Source organism: Microcaecilia unicolor, chromosome 4, assembly GCF_901765095.1.
Source record: "Microcaecilia unicolor chromosome 4, aMicUni1.1, whole genome shotgun sequence".
Lineage (NCBI taxonomy): Eukaryota > Metazoa > Chordata > Amphibia > Gymnophiona > Siphonopidae > Microcaecilia > Microcaecilia unicolor.
In genome coordinates this window covers 181,165,132-181,186,749 of record NC_044034.1, presented here as the reverse complement: position 1 = coordinate 181,186,749, position 21,618 = coordinate 181,165,132, and the positions used below count along the sequence as shown (strand labels likewise).

The following is a 21,618-nucleotide window of genomic DNA, read 5'->3' as shown; positions in this document are numbered from 1 at the left end:
GGCCAAGGTAATATCTGACATTGATATTTCAGTGAAAAATGGTCAAATGAAATGAGAGAGCCAGATTTCCTAGGTGTTTCAGTCAGTGCCTTTTCTCTACACTGTGTATTCTCAACCTACACCAGTCAAATTCAGTTTTTTAAAATTAGATTTTTGGCACTGTCATTTTTACCCTGCCACCCTTGCCATCTTGAGCTACAGAATTTGGAAATAGTGGCCAAGTAGAAAAACAGAGGTATAGTCAATTCACAAAATCAGCATCAAATCTGATGCCTTTTATTGTAAACAGCATGAAGTCATCCAACATGGTGCCAGGTTTTGTCCTATGGCTGCTTCAGGGGTACAAAACACAAGATGTGTGTGTGCGTGTTCTTAGGCAATTGGTTAAGATGCAAAATTTCAGAACAGTCTAATCTAAATTGGCCTGGGCTCATGATTTACAGCGCTGTTGTCCTTCTGACCAGGAATCTTTTTGTGGCAAATGGTTTCCTTTCACCCACTGCATCCAGAGTGGACTATGGAGACTGCCACTGACCAAAGTCATTTTGCCACTAATCTATAGAACCTACCATTTCATTTTGCAGAAGAGAAATGCAAAACAAAACTTGCAAAGGATTTTAATTCTGGAGCCAGGCGCACTCTTGAAAGACAGGGGCACAATTACAAGCACAAACAGGACTGAAGAATGCTTTTTAACTGGTTCATTCAGACAAAGCAGCATTTCAAGAGCCTGGCCAGCTATGTAACATGATCATGGATTTGATATACTGCCTTTCTGTGGTGCAACCAAAGCAGTTTACATTTATTAGATTGTGAGCCCACTAAGGACAGAGAAAGTACCTACATGTAAGTTTTTGTTCCTAGGGCAATGAAGGGTTAAGTGACTTGCCCAGGGTCACAAGGAGCTACAGTGGGAATCAAACCCAACTCCTCAGGTTTTCAGTCCACTGCATTAACCATTAGGCTGGATCTTCACTCCCTAAAGTTCCATAAATATATTTAAAATGCATAGCCTATTGTTCAGTCTTTGTACTGTGAAACAAAGCATACAGATGCACTACCTAATTTCTTTAACACAGCTCCAGAGGTTAATTGGTCTGAAAGACTAATGTGGGACTGAAAGCTCAGGATATTTATGCCTTAAGGCTCCTACCCTCATGTTTTAGTAAAAGCCTGGCACAGAATCGATGCAGTCAATTCAAGCCATTTCAGCCTTTTTACCCCCTCATACTTAAAAAAAAAAAAAAAAAAGCCAAACATTCAATTCAAAATCAAAGTAGCTAAAAGCAGCTCCGCTCACCTGTACCTCACGCCTTGTTAGAGGAACTCCGCTAAGTGTAACTGGTGCACTGTTCAATTCATTACTGCTATAGAGAACTAAAAAGCTACCCTAATGAGCAGAAAGCATGGATGGGTACTGTGTGTGTGGAAGGAAAACAGTCCTCCAGCATTCGCCCAAGGGGTCTGGCCAAAATCTTCAATTTGTCATTTATGACAGCTAATTATTCTATTCAAAAACTGCTTTAAATACAAGAACTAATTGTACACAAAAAGGTCACTCTCACCCACCTCCTGTGAAACACACATAATTGGCTTATTTTTCCCCAGTATCTTGCATGCGCATGTGTGTGTGTTTTACACAAGGCTTTCAGGCAGTTTTAACTCTTTCCCCACCGGTTTTGCAGAAAACATGACACATGATTTAGGTTAATCTTAGCTCTGCAGTTTTGAAGCAAGCATAGTACCCATGTGCCACGTACACCTCTTGGTTTCTATGTATGGTTAATCTGCACTGGAATAAAAGGTCACCAAATTGAATGTGGAATTATACTGTGAAAGTTCAAAATACTCAGCCTGAATACTCACAATATTAAATCCAGGGCTTTTTTGAGGAGGTACTGAGTGCCGGCACCTTTTCCATTGTCTGCTAAAATTGACCCATGGACCCCAAGTTTTAATGAAAGAGGTCAGGCTCTACACACCAATTCTGCCTTGTCATATATTCTGTGACTGGTTGCAGGGGGCCTGGCTATTGTGGAGTGGGTCCCTCGGTCATCACCCCACCCCTGAAGGGTGGTCTAGCATTTGAGTACCAGCACCTTTTTGCTAGAAAAAAAAAAACCACACTGATTAAATCAGACTCCTCCTTGTACTCAGGCAGTGTGTGCATCCTTTGAAACTTCAGCTGTTTGAAGTGAGAAAGCAGCACCACTTTCACACCCTGGGCCAGCTTAACCAGGGCTTTTTTTGTGGGGGTACTTGGGGGTACTGAGTACCGGCACCTTTTCCATTGTCTGCTAAAATTGACCCAAGGACCCCAAGTTTTAATGAAAAAGCTCAGGCTCTACACACCAATTCTGCCTTGCCATAGGTTCTGTGACTGGTTGCAGGGGGCCTGGCTATTGTGGGGTGGATCCCTCAGTGATCACCCCACCCTTGAAGGGTGGCCTAGCATTTGAGTACTGGCACCTTTTTTGCTAGAAAAGATGCACTGAGCTCAACTATTAGAGAAGCAGGGTGATTGCTTTGGGAGGTGGCTTCTAGGTGGCTGCAAAGTGTAGCTGCAGTCAAATCCAAGGGCCCTTTTACTAAGCTGCATTGGCAGTAAAGTGCACCTAAAGCAACAAAAGTGGCCTAATGTGGATGTGCTAAAGCATCCTACGTTAGTTTTGCCATCTCAGTATGCTAGCTGCATGGTAATTATTATTTTTTTTTTTTAATATTGTTTTTGGAGAAGACTTGTCAGGGGCAGAGAATGGGCATGGATATGCTATTCAGCTGGTGTGCTGATATTAGCATGCACTAATTGAATAAAGCAGACCTGTATCCTGACACACAAAATGTTGCATACAATTATTCCTTCTTATCTAGCTTCTCTAACTATTCCCTACACTCATAGGCAGTCGGTGGCCCAACTGTTTGGGGAGGCTAAAGGGGGCGGGGTTAGGGGTGGGGCCAGGGGCGGGTCTTACATCTATAATTGTCTGAAAACACAGAAAAAAAAATAAGCAAAAATAAGTCACAATTAATACCTTTTATTAAAATTAAATATGTATCATATATCAAAGAATAAAGTGGTTGTTCAAAGCATGAACTAACCACAATTGCTCAACTGCAAAACACTATGCACAAATTTGTGCAAAAACACACTCATAAACCTTACTGTACCATAACACTGGGCAGACCCTAATAAACCAATATACCACCCATACGGAAAATGCAGACCGTCAACAATATGAAACAAGGGATTATAATATCACAATTCTCATGTAGAGCCACAAAACACCCTTTTACAGTGGAAAGTGTTCACAATGCGCTCCTTTTATGAACGACTATATGTAGATCCTTCAAGAGATAGTGTGTCATGATTTAGGCTCTAAAACCATTTCTGATGATTTGGTGCCACCTCAGTAAGGCCAATACACAATCTCTCCACTGCAAAACACTATACACAAACTTGTGCAAAAACACACGCATAACCTTACCAAACCATAACAGTACAAATTCCAAGGACAGGATGAGCTACAACCTTATGCGTGGAAAGGCAGCACTGTAATTACACCGGGCTCTAAAACATCAGTGCACAACCTAGTGAAACAAAAAACCCAAAAAGGGCTGAAAATACTACACGCTAGCAGAATACTGCACCTTGATCACACATGAAAAACACATGACACAACAGATATGAAGGCAAAATACTGAACTGGAAAGTTACTTCAAGTCAGACTCAGCACACAGCAATACTAGAAAAATTGAAACTTACATACAAAACATCACAAATGCATATTTCCAAAAGCTGACATATTCCAGTTAATAAATTCTGAATAAAATACTTTTTTCTACCTTTGTTGTCTGATCATTTAGTTTTTCTATTCGCTTTGGTCCCAGTGTCTTCTGTTTTATGCAGTGTCTTCTTTCCATTTGATATTTTTTCTCTCACCATGTCCACCATCCTCCTGTGTCCTTATGCGTCCTGTCTACCATCTGTAGCCCTGTCCCTCTCCTTTCTCCACTTTAAACATCTGCCCTCAAAGTGTTTCAATCCAGCCCTTAAATTCAGCAATTTCCCCTCCATCCATATCCAGCACTTCTCCTCACTCCCTTCTGTCCCTGGATCCACAATGTCTCTCTTTTTCTCTTTCCCCTCTAGTGTATATCTATCCCTCCCTCTCATCCATCCCCATGTACAACCTCTCTTCCCTCCTTCTTCTCTCCCAGGGCCGTGCCAACATGGTAAGCGAGGTAAGCATGGCAGGAGGGCGCCCCGCCACACCATGCTTACCTCGCCCTCTTCTCCCCAGATCCTTTTCCTTTTTTTTTTGTTTAAATTTACCTCTGTCTGGTGGCAGCGTAGCGTTAGTGAGAAGGAGGCGGCGCTCCCCTGCCCCGTGTCAGTCTTTCCTTCGCTCAGTTCCGCCTTCTTCTGACATCAGAAATGACATCAGAAGAAGGCGGGACACTGAGCGAAGGGAAGACTGACACGTCGGGGTGGGGGAGCGCTGCCTCCTTCTCACTAACGCTACGCTGCCGCCGGACAGAGGTAAATTTAAACAAAAAAAAAGGAAAAGGATCTGGGGAGAAGAGGGCGGGTAGTGTAGCGATCGTTTTCGGGGGGGGGGGGGCAACTGCAGGGAGGCGCCGGAGACCCTAGGCACGGCCCTGTTCTCTCCCACTGCCCATATCACTCTCAGTATCTCCTTTCCTTGCACCCTGGGCCCAACATCTATCTCTTTTTTCCTCTTCCTTCCCCTTATAGCATCCCTCCCATCCCCATACAGCATCTCTCTCTCTGTCTCCCTCCCTCCCACATCCATGTTCAACATTTCTCCTTTTCTCTTGCTGTGCATCTGTCCCTCCCTCCTCCTTCACATCCAGCATTTCTCCCTCTCTCTCCCCATGCATCTCCCCCCAACATTTCCCACCTCCCTCTCTCACCTCTACCAGCCAGCATGCTGCCTCGGTCCTTGACTCCCTGCAGCATTCTTGTCTTCACCCGTACCTGTCGCTGTCAGCGCTGCCTGCCATTCATTCTCACAGGCAGCTCCGTTCCCGCTCCCCTTTGCTGCGTCCTCCGGCTCTCTCTGAGTGCATCAGAGAGAGCCGGAGGAGTGGACGTGGCAAAGGGGAGCGGGAACGGAGCTGCCTGTGAGAATGAATGGCAGGCAGTGAGGCAGCGCTGACGGGTACGGGTGAAGATAAGAATGCTTTAGGGAGTCAGGGACCGAGGCAGGCAAATTGCAAGGGGATGTTGGGTGGGCCCTGGCGGGGGTTGGGGTCACGTGTGGGGGGGGGGGGGGGACAAGGAGAGCTGCCGGTCGTGGACTCCCCGACGGGGAGAGCAGGAAGGACGGTGGGAAAGCTGCCTGGCTGCTGCGGAAGCCCTGCGTTTGTGAGGGCAGCAGCCAGAGGAACGTCAAGATTGGGCTGGGGAGGCTTAGCCTCCCCAAGCCTCTTATACGGGGCGCCTATGCCTACACTCCAGCTCACACTCTTCAATCTTTGATCGATAATAGATTAGCTTTGCCATCTTCATCAAGAGCTAGATGGGAATCCACAAGTAACTCTGTTTTCTCCTTCATGTCTCCTGCTTTATGGAACTTGCTTCCACAGCATATCCAGTTGGAAAGTTCACTTTAAATTCACACTTCTCTGAAAACACACTTTTTTCAGTTAGCTTTCCAGACTTCTTGGGTTTCATTCTGGTTAGAATCACCAAGCTCATGTCAGCATCATTAAGTTTAGCAGCAGAAAGACTAGAGCCCATCTCCCATAAGGGTATAAGAGCTGTTTAAGAACGATTATTGTTTTATGTTAGTCTTGTATTTGGTATTTGCAGTTATGTATGATGTTTGTTCTCTTGTTTTAAATGTGTTTTGCAGTTTCTTTTATTTTAATGGAATTTTATGTTGCTTGTTCTTCAATTTTATTGTAAACCAGTTGACTTGTTGTTGTGCAATAATATTGGTATAGGAAAAATTAATAAACGATAAACATGGGTTCCCTTATCGCCTCCTAAATAGGAGGCAGAAAGTGCTCCTGTGTTAATTATTTTTAATGGCCACATGTTAATGCTAACATTAGCGAATGACTAGAAATTTTACAATTAGAAAAAAGCCTATTTTCAGCCATGCTAGAATGGGCTTAGCACATGGGAAAGACCTGCGTAAGGGCATACTTGACCCATTTACTAGGTCAGCTTAATAAAAGGTCCCCAAAGTATCATTAGTATGTATTTTTATTGGCAGGAAGGGTAATTTTCAAAAAGCTTATTTTAATTTGAGTGTCTTTTGGAAATTACCCTCATTATGTACATGAAACAGAGGGCCCTGTTTACTAAGCCACGCTATAGGAATGCTAGTGTTTTTAGTGTGCTAAAAATTGACATGTGCTAACGCTAAAGACACTCATAGTAATATATAGGTGTCTCTAGCATTAGTATGCACTAAGTTTTAGTGCACACTAAAAATGCTAATGCACCTTAATAAGCAGGACTCAAAGTGTTTAATATTTGGAATTATAATATCTCATTAATTGTGCCTTTACAGGATTATTCTGGAAGGGACTGTATTGGAGAGATTATGATTTTGAGTTTAAAATTAGTGTGGGATGATGGGGCCTGAAAATTGAGGAGGAACAAGACTAGAGGTTTACTTAGGGTGCCTAACCAGGGCTGTACAGTTGGGAGTCGGAAACAATTTTGGGTGGAATCTGAGTCGGTAAAATGTTCCAACTCAGACTTCAGCTTCAAAATTTAAAAAATTACCATATATTATTCTGTAAGTTATCCATAAAATATATCTGAAGTTTGAACAATTAGCCCTAATTTTGTACATAAGGAAATATTTTATATTTCATAATTAATCAAATTTCTCTTAGATTTACTATGCATAGTAGGAGTCGGAGTTGTTGGACAATAGAAAAATAGAGGTGTTGGAGTTGAAGGTTTGAGTACTATCTCCACAGCCCTGTGCCTAATAATCCTACACTGACCCTGTTCAGACCATCTTTACAGTCCCTTTACTAAGAAGAACTACAAAGTGGCCTTAGCGAGTCTTTAAGCGGGTCTTTCCTGCACACTCGGGCCATTTTTAGCGCAGCCAGAAAATAACGGTTTTCCATTTTCTGAATAGCCACATGCTAATTTTGCCATTAGCACGTGGCCATTAAAAGAGTGACCTGGATTGGCCACTGCTGGAAGCATCTAGATGGAATCCATCTACTGGACTAGCTGGACCATTGGTCTGACCCAGTAAGGCTATTCTTATGTTTTTATGAGCCCTTATCACCACCTGTTTTGTAGGCGATAAGGGCTCGTGCACTAATCACATACCAATCAGTTAGCATACAGGAATGCAGAAGACCTGATTAGCATAGAAATAACCCCTGGGGGAAAAAAGCAACATTTTTTTTTTAGCATGCCGTCTGCACACACATATTGCAAAGTTATCATGGAAAACCTCAGTGCGTCCCACGGTAATTTTGCAACATATAGAGACATATGTGCCCTCCATCCTTGCTTCTCTCTACTTTTGCTGCTTCCCATCCTTCTCTCAGCCCTTCCCTCTCCTCTCTGCAATAAGCATGCACTAGAACTTACCACAGCTTAGTAAAAAGGACCCCTTAATATGTAAGTCAGCAGTGCTACACCAGGGACTGGAGGAAGCATGTTCTCCCTACAGACAACACCAAAATCACCTTTTTAATACATTTAGCCCTAAAGGAAGGTTTTTTTTACTGCGGTCTATACTAAAGTAAGTTCTGGAGCTGTACACAGTAGTCTGAAAATTTTATTCTGGAGCTGTACACTGTAGCATGAAAATTTTATTCCCAAATTGAAAATTAAGATACAGTAAGCAACACAGACTACAAATTCTCAATCTATTTTGTATGCCAGGTATTAAATGGGGAAGGAAGAGGGGGGTGAGAGAATGTTTTAGCGTATTGAGTTGTCCTCCCCCTAGAGCGCTGTATCACTGGATCTATAATACAATATTTTTTAAGTGGAGCGATTAACAGTAATGTTCAGCCTCAGGCTTAAACCTGGAAAGAAGAAAAAAAAAAGAGAGGGGAGTCTATTCACATCTACATTTAGTCTGACACCATAATAGCAGTAAATCAGATGTAGTTTTGCCCATCATTAAAACACCAGGTGCTTTGGAAATGGCAGTGCATGTGTGAATGCAAGACTAAATTGGTGGGGGACTCAGAAAGGGAGGAATAAGAACCGATGGAAATCAGAAAAGGTATACGTTACTGAGTACACAATTTCCAAAGCGGGGAAGGGGTTACTTAATTCCCAATCCTCTTCCCCATCTTCTCCCAATTCCCAGTCTTCTTTCCTTCTTCACCCCCAACCCCATGCAGTAAGCACACACGCACACACAAACAAACAAAACTTCCCTCATACCTCCTCAGCCTCAATCTCTTTCCCAATATGGATTTAAGGGGTCCTTTTACCAAGGTGCAGCAATGGATTTAGCACATGCTAAATGCCATGCAGTCCTTAGGAATTTAATGGGCCACATTGCATTTAGTGCACACTAATCATTAACATGTGCTAAATCCATTAGTGCCCTTAGTAAAAGAACTAAGTTTTTACAGTACCTAGGCAGTACAAATGGTATTGTGCTCCCCAACCATCCCAGGAAGAGTGGGCAACAAATGGTCATCAGCCCCAAAGAGACTATCAGAAGTTTTATGCATTATTCTTTGTTATGTATCCTATACTGTTTATTGTAAGCCACACTGAACTCAAAATTGTTTGGGATAATGTGAGATATAAATGTCACAAATAAATAAATAAACTAAAATAAATAAAAAACAAAATGGAAGCAACAGAGCATGGCTTTGGCCCCTAGAAACTACAGGAAGCTTCAATTTATGGTTCCCACAGATTGCAAGGGACAGAGCGGCAGCATCTCTTTCAGCTAACGAATAACAGAACAGAGTTTAATGCAACTTTCCACTGGAATGACTATGTGCAAGTTGAATATGGACAGACCAGATCAGGCACAAAGTACTTGACTGTATGTTTGCAGAACACACCTCATAGAGCCAAGGAGCCATTTAACAGATGGAATTTACAGCTGTCATGCAAAATGAGTTCTAAAGATGTCTCAAAAAAGGAAAGCTATGCCAACTTGCATAAGCCTCCATGCACTGCAGTAAAGTTTACTGCTCAATGCCTGGAAAGCAGGGGTTGGAGGGGTGCGCTCTGATGAAACCCCTCCTCTGAACATATCGCCACTGTATTGAGATCATACTTTTTCTGTCTATTTAAGTGGTACATCCAATTCACCCTTCTCTGTGCCATCAAGACCCTCTTCCTCATCTACACTATCCATCTATTCGTTCTCTAAGATTAAAAAAAAAAAGTTGTATAAAACTTTGGACTTGCATGCACAGCTATGCAACTACAGTAGACATACAAAAAAGTAATTTTCAAAAAAATCACTACAAGCTGGGGGGTGGGGAGGAATTATCAACATGGGCTACCATTAAGATGGATTATTTTAACACAAGTCAAGCTATTTTAACACAGATCCCATTATATGAGGTTAATAGTAAAATAACATCTTAACAGTAGGTTTAAAGTTGGCTTTAGACCTTTTCACAGCACCGAATCAATTTTTTTGTTTTGCATTAGTGTCAGATGCTATAACCTTTTTATCTAGAGGCAAGGCCATAATTTTATTGCAATTTGATTTCACTGCAGCATTTAATGTACTTGATTATGATACCTTACTATTTAAGTACTTTTGGTATTTTGGGTAACGTTTTAAAATGGTTCAGTGAATTTCTACATAACAGAGTGGCTGGCTGCATTTCTAGGATAGAGGACTATAGTAAGCTTCATGACTTTAAGCCTAACAGAGATGAGACCAACCTACTTGGGCTGAGTTACTCTGACAAATCTGTTCTCAATGAACTCTATCAGATGGATTATCGCTTAAAGTAGAACATACATCCAAGGTTCTGGGTGTTTAGATTCAATGCTCACACATCTGAGCCTCAGGTCAACCATATTGTAAGCATTGCCTTTTAAAAACTAAGACAGCTTTGTAGTATTCACCCTCTGTTTTCAGAAGGTCATGTTTCTCTTTTGGCACAGGCTCTTATTTTGTTTAAAATAGACTATTGCAATAGTCTTTATTCACTCATAGTTAAGCTCCAGCTTCTTCACAATACAGCAGCTAATTTGAATTTTCATTTTAAGAGAGCTGACAGGGCAGCTCCTTCCCTGATCAGTTTACATCATTTGCCTCTTCAGGCTCAAATTATGTTTAAATTGGCCTGCACGGTATCTAAAATCTTTGAAGGATCCCGTCCAGAATATCTTACTGGCTTATTTTCATTTCCCAATAGTTCTAAATTTTCTAGGGCTATTGTTTCTCGCTTACTCTATTTTCCTTCCTTTTCAGGTGTATGCTTCAAGAAGATAGTAAAGAAACCAGTTACCTCTCAGGCACTTCAAATTTTGAGCTCCTTACCCTAAGAATTTGAAAGTTTTGAACTTTTATTTTTCCTTTTGGAAATATTTGAAGAATTATCTGGTTAAGAAACTTTTTGTTATAATATTTTTTCGTAATTTCCTTCTTCATATTTGATCTGCTTTGAACCTTATTAGGATATGGTAGACTACAAATGCCATATTATGGCACTCTTCTGTACCGAGTCCCCAGAATAGCAGATGCTTTGAGCATTTTTTCATCAGAGGCTACAGATAGGTGTCCATGGGGGTAGAGGTCATTTGTGGGAATGCGCTGCTTCATTTCATTTACATGTACCTAAAGGAAAAATGACAAAAAAAATTGCCTGCCCATCTCCAGTCCTTTGCCCTCCTCCCCCCCCCCCCCCCCCGGATTTTATGCATCAGTTATTATAACTACAGTATTTCATTTTTTTGTATTCTAATTTTTGTTATGCCCCTACTCAAATGTTTGCATTCAGGAAAGAGTACAAATAACCACAGCAGAAACACTTCTATGGTCTTTACTTTATATCATGTCTAAGTCTAACCCTTAAAATTTCAGAACTGTTAAGATAGGCCTGTGTAATGTATATGTCATTTTTATGTAGCTTCACATAATAGCCCGTCATAGATGGCTTACAGGGGGGAAGTTATCAAGCTGGGCTCCTGTTAACTTAGGCTATATGGGGCCCGATATTTGGCCGGTGGCAGGCAGTGCTTTTGTTGTCCACTGCTGATGTTAAACCTGGATATTCAATGCGAGGCCATTTCCAGCGATCAGCATTGAATGTCCGGGGGGTTTTAACTACTATAAAGTTAATCGGTTAAGCTGATATTCAGAGCTAACCAGTTAACTTTTTAGTGGCTAAAGTTAGGCTTGTTATATATGTACACATCACTCAAAACGCAGTCCCACTTCAACACACTTTCCTGCTCCAAATTGAAGTGGACACGCTGAATTGATTTGCCAGTGGCAGTCATATCTTGGATTTCGGATTTGTACTTGGAACTGTTACTGCACCCTATATTTGAACAATGACTACTTTTTCACATAGTATCTGACCCCTGAGGCAGGCGGTTTCTCCCGCCAAAACATGGCCCAGTGTCGGGTCTTTCACAACAGAGGTTCTCAATAAAGACACTTAGCTACCATTATTCTGCTGGACGGTTTTTTCCGATTCACCCCTAAAAAAATGTAAAGGAGTAGGTTTGCTGTGTAAGGATTGTTTTCCTGTTTGGTGTATTGTACAATATAGCTACATACATTTGCCCCAGCTTGTGAACAAGCCCAGTTAAAATTGCCTGTGGCGCCTAACTCCCCCCCCCCTAATATTCAGCAGCACCAAACCAGGTAGTGCTCTGAATATGTCCTCTGCCCACTCATTAAAAAAATAGGCAGGTCAGGGTAGGTATAGGGCGGCCTTTGGGAGGAGCCAGCAGTTATGTGGGTGCTGGCATATTCAGCACCGACATCCACATAGCTAAGCAGGTGAATTTAGGATAGCTCAAAAGTTGTCCTAATTCCACTCACTTATTCAGTTCTGACAACTGCATAGCTATCAGCTGGCACCTGCATAACTATATTTTAACTTTAAAGATGCCTTGATCCCCCTCCCAGCCTCCAACACTGGTAGAATATCAGGTACAAATCTATATTTACTTGCATCTTTTCAAAGTTAGATGCAAAATGATGGAACTCTCTTCCAAGAGAAATAAGACATAATGACAGGGCTTTTTTTGAGGGGGTACTTGGGGGTACTGAGTACCGACACCATTTCCATTGTCTGCTAAAATTGACCCATGGTCCCCAAGTTTTAATGAAAGAGCTCAGGCTCTACACACCAATTCTGCCTTGTCATAGATTCTGTGACTGGTTGCAGGGGGCCTGGCTATTGTGGGGTGGGTCTCTCAGTGATCACCCCACCCCTGAAGGGTGGCCTGGCATTGGAGTACTGGCACCTTTTTCGCTAGAAAAAACGCACTGCATAATGATAACTACCCGGCCTTCCGCAAATCCCTAAAAAATTCCTATTCATAAAGGGACCCTTTTACTAAGTTGCGTAAGCGCCTATGCGCATCAATTTTGAACTACCGCCTGGCCCAGGTGGTAATTTCATTTTTTATGCAAGCTCACTATGCGCGCTGGAAATTTTCCAGTGCACGGCGGTAACCGGGCAGTAATCAGCATTGTACTTTCATAGACCATTACAACCCGGTTAACACACGAGATCTTACCACTAGGTCAATGGGTGGCGTTAAGGTCTCAGGCCCAAAATGGATGCACACCAATTTTTATTTTGCTGCACATCCATTTTCTGCCGCCCCCCCCCCCCTCACAAGGCCTTTTTTGTAGATGCGCTGAAAAATGGACTTGCGCGTATCCAATACACACGTCTACATCAGTACAGGCCATTTTTCGGCACACCTTAGTAAATGGACCCCAAAGTTTTTATCTCAAAATACTAATTAATTTCAGCATTGCCACTGACCATCATAATACTGCACTAGTTGTAAAATTGTTCTCATTTTGTAATCTTCAAATCTCACTCACTGTAATTCAACTTTTGTAATGTACGTAAGCCACATTGAACTGATATAGCTAAAAGAAAAGTCTCTCATCCTTCCTCCCCTCCCCTCATCCTAGGAGAATCAAAGCCTCCCCCCATCCGAGGTCTAGGTAGCCCCCCCCCCCCAAGGTCTACCTATGTCTGTGGTGGCCCTAGTGGGGGCATTGGAAACAGGAGCAAAACCCCCTCACTCCTGCCCCTTGTGGCTGGCCTCTGTAAATGGCTACCACGACAGCTCACGGTACTACCCAAGTACACACCTACTTGAAATACCCAATGTATACATGTACATGCCAATTCTATGAGGTCTTTTACATGCATATACATAAGAAACTTTTATAAAATTACCTCCTTTGACTCAGTAAGGTGTCATAGGAGCTTTGAACGGCTGGCTCATACCTTATTGAGTTTTATATGGTACTATACATTCCCTCCTCTTCTAACCCAAACTCATTAAAGGACACAAGAATCCCCATTAATTCCAAGGTGACTATCCTAAAGCCAGAGATACTAAAGAACACTTTTCGTAGGCAGCCACATTTTAAGACAGTTGTAGAAGTAGGAATGGAGATGTGCAGGTCAGTGTGTCTCAAGTGTCACCAGTATTTCACAAAATAAATCTGCCAAAGCACAGCCTGTTTGAAAATACAGGCGAAATGGACATTTATGCACCAGATGTGTGCAGCGTAAACATTCAATTTAGAAAAATTAACATAAGCAAATATCGCGTTCAAAGCCAACACATAACCGGTTACTGCGACAGTGGCTGGATAACACTCGGTTATTTTTGCAAGGTTGCAGAGATAACCAGTTTCTCTTGCCAGTTTGGCTTTTCAGAGGGCAAAAACCACTTGAGGACCAAACAGGCAACCCCCCCCCCCCCGCCCCACCCACCCAATCTCTCTGGTGAAGCAATGCTCAATAGCAGCTATTCACCAAATCTTAAATGTGCTTGGTAGATGGTGTAACTCCTGGTGTTGATCTGTTAGGACAGATATGTTTAGTCCCCTTCTGAAACAGGGAATAAACAAATATGAATTTATTTATGACATTTGCATCCCACGTTATCCCGAACAAGCTCAGGTTCAATGTAGCTTATATTCAAGAAAATCATCAAAATAATAATACAGTTAGAAAAATAAATTATAACATTTTAACATATTAGAAATAATTGTGTGTTTGTCATGCAGCTAGGCTAGACAACAAGATTGGTTTATTGTCTTTTGATAAGATATGCACTTAATAGAAAAGGATTTAGTAATTTAAGGAATCTATTACATCCTTATCCCACCCAAGCCATGCCCAGACCAGGCCCTTGCCATCTGCACACACTTGGGATGGATACGTGCATATCCTGGGAACTTAGACATTTCTGCAAGATAAATGTTTAGGTGCTGGTTTATTCACGTTATGAAAAGGTAAATAGGGCTTTTAAAATGAGGACCATAATAAAGCAATGAGCTTTAACACAAAACCCTTTATACAGAAAAAAATAAAGCAGCTTGTGTTCTTTCAGAATACATTTTAAAAAGCTACATTAAAAAAAATGTGTGGAGCACAAGAAGCTTTCCACTTAACTTGATTCATGTAACAGATACACTACCACTGACCTAAATGTCATAAAACATCACTTTCCAATAAATCAGAAGGTATTTATTTGCAAAATGTAGGCCATTTTGTATTTCCAAGAAACCAGCATACAAAAATGTACTATTAAGACTTGGTACAGAAAAGTACCATTTGTTTCTTTGTTAAAAGAAATTCTTAACAGGAATGTATGGCGCACAGGTCATTTGCATGCTGAGCTGTCAGACCATGCACTTTCCATTAAAGAGATAGCATCCCTTTTCATAAGCCCATTTGGGATCCATTTTAGTGTTATCTAAAAATCAAATCTACGTGGTAATCCTTTTAATGTACTCTTGACTTTTAAAAGGAGCTCTATGTTCCTTCAGGAAATGTTTTAAGCCATTACCCAGTAATTACTACTCACCCATGAAAACACTACGTGATTTTTTATAATACATAATCAGTTTGCTGTCTCACACTAGACTGGAATTCTGGCTAGAGTACTTAACAGAACAAATAACCCTAAGCCATACCAGAGAAACAAAACAAAACCTTGCACAAGAACCCATACACTTTTTGCACATTTCTTCTGAAAACTGCTTGTGCTATTTGGTAGGTTTCCCTAAATAAAAATGTGGTAGATTTTTATGCATCAGTGACAAAATGCTGAGAGGTTCAAATACAAAATGTATAAAATTAAAAAGTTAGGGGGCGATAGAATGGATTAAGCAAGCTGGAGAGGATCCTGCCCACCTAAACTGTGCTGAGTTAGGAGTATTTAAAGTGACATGACCCAAACACCATCATGCTCTCACCCCACCCACTTCCGTGACATTAGCAAGGGAAGCCAATGGATGGGGCGCAGTTTTGGTACTGCAACTTCTCTTGCATCTTGTGCATCCACACCAGCTACAGCCCTGCCTTCTCAGTGGCGTTTAACTGAACAGTGCAGCTGAATATCGACTCTGACCACCATACCACTCTCTGACATTTTCCGGGGTGAAATTGAGGCAGAGCTGAGAAAGTTATACAGACACTGGAGATATTCAGTACCACAGTAAACGATGACACTGTCCATCCTGTCTGCCCAACAAGGTGGCCAGAGCCATTTCCGCCACTCTGTGCAAGCCCCAGTAACCCATACTTAAACTGGTTGTCAAGTCTCCACCATGCCAACAATATAGGCAAAATTCCCTGGGCCCGGCCTCCAAGGGGGGCCCGGTGCCAGGGTCTCTCTCTTGCTCCAGATGGGACTTGGGTGATTGCATCCCGACAGGAGCATGAGAGAGAAAACTCCAGTGCCGGGCCCCCCTTGGAAGCTGGGGAGGAGCAGACACAGCAGGGCTTCGGGCCAGGGCCTTTGGCAGGCAGGGGTCTCCCTAGGCCCCACCAGAAGAAGAGGTCATCCCTCCAGCGCTGCTCTTCACTCTTTGCTGCATTGCCTGCCAAGCGGATGCTTTTCCCCTCAGGCCATGCATGCTCGGTTTCAAAACTGAGCATGCATGACATGAGAGAAAAAGCAGCCACAGAGATAGGACAGGCAATGCGGCGGAGTGAAGAGCAGCGCTGAAGGAAGACTTCTGCTGGCGGGGCCTCAGGATCCTCACCAGCCAAGGTATTTGGATTGGCGGGGGGGGGGGGGGGAGGGGAGGGGCAGCAGCAGCAATCCTGGGTGGTGCGACAGCAGTGACAGTCCTGGGGGGCGGCCTTGCCCCAGGCCCAGCCCAGTCCCTTGGCAGCCATTGACTGACAGTATCAACTTACCAGTCAAGATGCTTTCCTGTCTTCACAGAACCCTTACTCGCAGAACATGTCAAAGTGATTTACAACACTGGAGTTACTGAAGCTTCACCTGTCTTTTGCATTTGTGGGACATAGACCATAGTAGTCTGTCTGGCATCAGCTTCAGTTCCCACTACTCTTGCCTATCTCGTGTCTATCCCACACATTTTTTAACCTGCTCACCCTTTTTGACTTTACCTCCTCTCCTGGAAGGGTATTCCAGGCATCTACAAACCTGTCTGTGAAATTATTTCCTGATGTTACTCCTAAGTCTATCTCCCTGCAACCTCCATTTGTGTCCTTTAGTTCTTCTGCCCCTACACCTCTGAAGATATTTATTTGAATATTAATACCTTTCAAGTACTTAAATATCTATCAGGGCTGCCGAGAGATTGAGCCAGGCCTGGGGCAGGGTTGCCGCCCCCCCTAAGAGTGTCACCGCTGCCATCCCCTCCGCAACTCCAAATACCTTGGCTGGCAGGGGTCCTGAGGCCCTGCCAGCAAAAGAAGTCTTCCTCCAATGCTTCAGTGCTCTTGATTCTGCCTCATTGCCTGCCCTCCCCCTGCGGCTGCTTTTTTTCTCATGTCATGCATGGTTAGTTTTCAAACCAAGTATGTGCGGCATGAGGGGAAAGTAGTCGCTTGGCAGGCAAGGCGGCAGAGAGTGAAAAGTAGCACTAGAGGAAGACCTCCTCTTTGGGCAGGGACTGTGGGGACTCCTGCCAGGCAAACCAGAGGCCCTGGCCCGAAGCCCTGCTGAGTTCTCTCTCTCCTGCTCCTGTCGGGACGTGATCACCTGGGTCTCGTCAGGGGCAGGAGACAGAGAGAGACCCCAGTGCTGGGCCCCCCTTGAAGGCCAGGCCCAGGGAATTTCCCCACCCCTCTCGGCATTCCTGATGTCTATCATATCACCTCTCGTGCTCTCCTTATCTCTAGCATATACATATTAAAGTCCTCCAGTCTCTTCTCCTATGTCTTACAGCACAAACCCTGTAATAATTTTGTTGCTTTCCTCAAGTCTTTATGTCCTTGAAGAGATACTGCCTCCAAAACTGGACAAAATACGCCAAGTGGGGCCTCATAGCTAACCGGTCACATGGGTCTATACAGGATGTGGTCCCACCTTTATCTCTTTAGCTATTCAGGTACGGCACTGAATATTGGCCATACCTGCTGCCAATTAAAACACCTGTATATTCAATGTCAGGCCCTATTTAGCCAGCAATGGTTGGCTGACCACTACAGACCAATTAATAACCCATTACTGTTCATTTCTGGATCTTGCTTTTAAAGGAACATAACATCTTAAAAAAAAAAAAAACTCCACAGTAAATTGTTTAAAGAGAAGATGGTGATACAGTGATATAATTTATGTGAATACCCTACCAAGTGTCACAGACTTGACTCAAGAATTTGATCTGACAGGAGTGCTAAACCCTTACGATAAAGAAGTGCTTATGAATTTGGGGCATCTTTACTAAAGTGTACTATGCACAGGCTCCAGCTAATGGTTACCATATGAAAAAGCAGCACTAACTGCTTAGCAAGGGATGGGGACTGGGTAGGGTATGGGCCAAGACTGTGTGGATAGCGCCTGCTAAGTGCAGTGTGCAATTTGCCATGAGTTACTGTCAGGGGTGTGCTGGTAAATTTTTAACAACAGGCTCTTTCTCCAGACGTAGCCAGCTCTGCAGTAGGAAGGGCCAGGGGTGGCCGGGGGTGGGGGAGCAACACTTGCCTCTCTCTCCTTCCTCCCTTTGTGCGGGCACGCTAGGCATACCTTTGCTGGCAGCCAATAAATGGACTGCCACCACTCCCAACGTCTTGCTCTGAGCAGCATGCTGTAACTTCTCTCACATGCTCGAGAAGTCCCAGCCTGCTGCCCAGAGCTGGAAACAAGGAGCGGGGAGCAGCAGTAGTCTATTTACTTGGCTGGCAGGGCTCAGCATCCCTACCAGCAAAGTAAAAGATAATTCAGCAGGGGGCCCAAGCCCACATTTTGGGAGCCAGTTGTTAAAGTAGCCATGGAGGGCCCTACTTTAACAACCGGCTCCCAAAATTCTTAAAAACTTAACAACCGGCTCTTGCGAGCCTGTGAGAGCCTGCTCCAGCACACCACTGGTTACTGTCAAACATGCAGTTTGCGAGGGTGCACTCAATGCCACCTCTAGATGTAGCATTATGTGCATCTGCACTATTCACACTTAACAGCAACTCGGGGTAGGAGAATTTGTTTGCAAGGGGAATGCTGGACACATCAACAGTTACTGCATCTTACATTTTTACTTACTGCACTTTAATGAAAAAGGGCTCCTTTGCAGTATGCATCTGACAGCTTACAAAGACTACAACTCCATGAAGCACCACATTTATATTTACAAAAAAGTGCTACTATGTTAGCGTTTCCTATGCACGTTATTGTAGGTATCATACACTCATAAGGCACATCAGCCTGTTAGTGCTAGAATTAGATTTTAAACATTTTTGATCTTGGCAGTCCAAAACAGAGAAGAGGAAAACCAAAAGCACAGCAACAAAAGTAATTAGCAAAAAAGCACAAGGAACCTTCAAGAAAAGGGGTGTCTAAGCCTTGCTTTATTAGTCAGACCCGATAAGGTCCATGTTTCCATGAAAAACGTCTGCGTCAGGGGTCTAATAATCTATCTGAATCCAAGAATATAAATCATCCACTGCTGCAAAACACCCTTACCTTTAAAAAGAAATTCTGCAGGAATAAATGGTGCCAAACCTAACATCGAAAAACACGAAACTAGTTCTATAAATCTTCCCACCTTTGACAAAACACCGCGTTTAGGGATTCCTATTCCTTGTTAATTCTGTAAATCCCAAATCATTCATTACATTCAACAGGGAGTAGACTATTAACCATTCCCTCTCATAAAAAGTTATGGCTGGATGTATCTCAAACAGCTCCTACCTTATGGCCCTTAGAACTTAGGTAAGCGGCTTGCTATAAAAAAAAAAAAGTTTAAGGCTGTTTTGTGATTCTTTCGAATGTATGCTTGGGACCTAAAGAACAGGGACCCGGTGAATCTGTTAATTTTTATTCTTTATGTTTTCAATAATTGATCAATATGACAGGTTATTATTGTGCAATTCACTTTCTTCCTTATGATGTAGTTTATTTGATGATGATCTGGGTATTTATTTTTTTCTTTTTAATTAACTGATGGGATTTTATTCTGTACGCTCCTCTGATATCTGTTGCAGTGCGTTGTAACAAATTTTACTAAATTACCAGTTATAAATAGAAATCAAACAAAATAAAACATGGAAAAGAAAATAAGATACCTTTTTTATTGGACATAACTTAATACATTTCTTGATTAGCTTACCCCCACCCTCCCACTCTGTCAGACTGTCAAAGTAATGCTTTGATGTTTCTCTTATATATACTATCTGCTAACACATTTGCTTATCTCCGATCTGACGAAGAAGGGCAACCTTCGAAAGCTAATCAAGAAATATATTAAGTTATGTCCAATAAAAAAGGTATCATCTTATTTTCTTTTCCATGTTTTATTTTGTTTGATTTCTATTTATAACCTTTAAGAGTGGACTAACACGGCTACCACACCTCTCTACTAAATTACCACATACTAACACGGTACATAAGAACATAAGAATAGCCATACTGGGTCAGACCGATGGTCCATCTAGCCCAGTATCCTGTTTCCAACAGTAGCAAATCCAGGTCACAAATACCTGGTAGAGGCGGTAGTGCACTTTAGTAAATTAGACATTTATATTTCATGATGTTCACAACTGAGTATTCAATCCCAGGAAAGCTTTTCTCAACTCTGGTCCAAGGATCACAAGCAGGCTGGTTTTCAAATCACCCACAGTATTAGGGTTGTATAGGCACTGTTCCCTCTAAGCTGAGTGGGGGGTCCTCCAACTGCATTATGGCAAGCGGAGGGTGGTGCTTCAATATTGTGTTTTCAAATTCTAAGGACAGACAGGTTGCCTGGAGTCCTGCAGAGCTTGCCCTTCTCTCACTACTGAAACAGCACCCCCTACTGGCAGGACTCCTGCTCAGCTTAGAGGGAACAGTGTGTGTAGGGATTCTGTTTTGTTGGTAAGCAAAAAAAATAAAATTTTCACTTTGAAAAAAGTAAACAAATATCTGAATATTAGATTGTGTGGTGTGTCATTTGAAAATGCCAGACCTGTTGGCAGGTCGTCGATTCAAGAATCTGCTTAATTTGCATATGTTTAGTTCTCTCAAACCTGTTTATAGTACTAGAAGATAAGAATCAAGAACCCTTTTCAGATACAAAGATACAGAATATGTATACGTTATTAATCAGACTTTTTGTAAGTCAAATCTAAACCTAAGACAATAAATTTAGTTGAACATAACAAAAGAGGTACTGATTTCATGTTGCATTTGAATATTGAGAAATTATACAAATAGTCAACTTATTTTGAACATTTCTCTACTGGTGTTAGTGATGTGTATTCATTAGAGCATATTCAGTTTTATGAATGTAAGATTAATGTACTGTCAAAATGAGAAGAACCATGTGCTTTTTAGATGTACTTTACCTCGCACTCAGAAGTGTATATTGCATACATGTCTAAATCCTGATTTTTGAATGCCAGGATATGCATGTCTTAAATCTCGAAACACATGCATGCATATTGCAAGGGAGCGTGGCCAAAATAAAGACGTATTCCCCAGGTCATCTAGGTTTCAGAAAAGTGTGTGTTTGGTGCTTTTTACTCCACTGGGGGAAATTAGAGGTCACTTCCCTAAATCTCCCAGTGTTTCTTGCCTCCCTAAAAGCGATACCAGTCTAAGGATAGTGTGCGACAGCGTTGGAACACAGATGTGTATATTGGTAATATGGCTAATCTACATGTGTATGTGCTGAAACACAGGTACATACAAGGAAGTCACTCTTGCTCATACCATTCCCAATTCCAAAATGGCAGCTACGACCTCCCACAGCAGGCTGATGCAGGAAGTCACGGCTGCCATTTGCAGAATGCAGCCAGTGGGGGCAGGAGCAACTTTGGATCCTTCTGCTCAAAAAGAGGCCACTAGACCACCAGGGCTTTTAAAAGCTAGGCCTAGGTAGGGCCTATAGAGAGGAGGGAGGGTGGAGTTGGTGGGTAGCCTGGGGAGGGAACAGGCTGTTGGATGGTGGGGACACAGGTTTTTTGTTCCGGCCAAAACAGAGTGGTGGATTTTGGCTGCACATT

General features: G+C 42.6%; 1 protein-coding gene across 5 annotated transcripts in view; it reads right to left on the bottom strand.

The window, feature by feature from the left end:
- The window catches only part of LMO1 (LIM domain only 1), a 241,986-nt gene that overhangs the window by 67,903 nt on the left and 152,465 nt on the right, over positions 1-21,618 (bottom strand). Inside the window, exon 1 of one of the 5 annotated variants that reach the window (XM_030199506.1) lies at positions 1,301-1,371. The exons of the other annotated variants lie outside the window; for them this stretch is intronic. The gene's annotated coding sequence lies outside the window, so the exon portion shown is untranslated. Of the gene's footprint in view, positions 1-1,300; positions 1,372-21,618 lie in introns of those variants that run through there. 5 annotated transcript variants of the gene reach the window in all.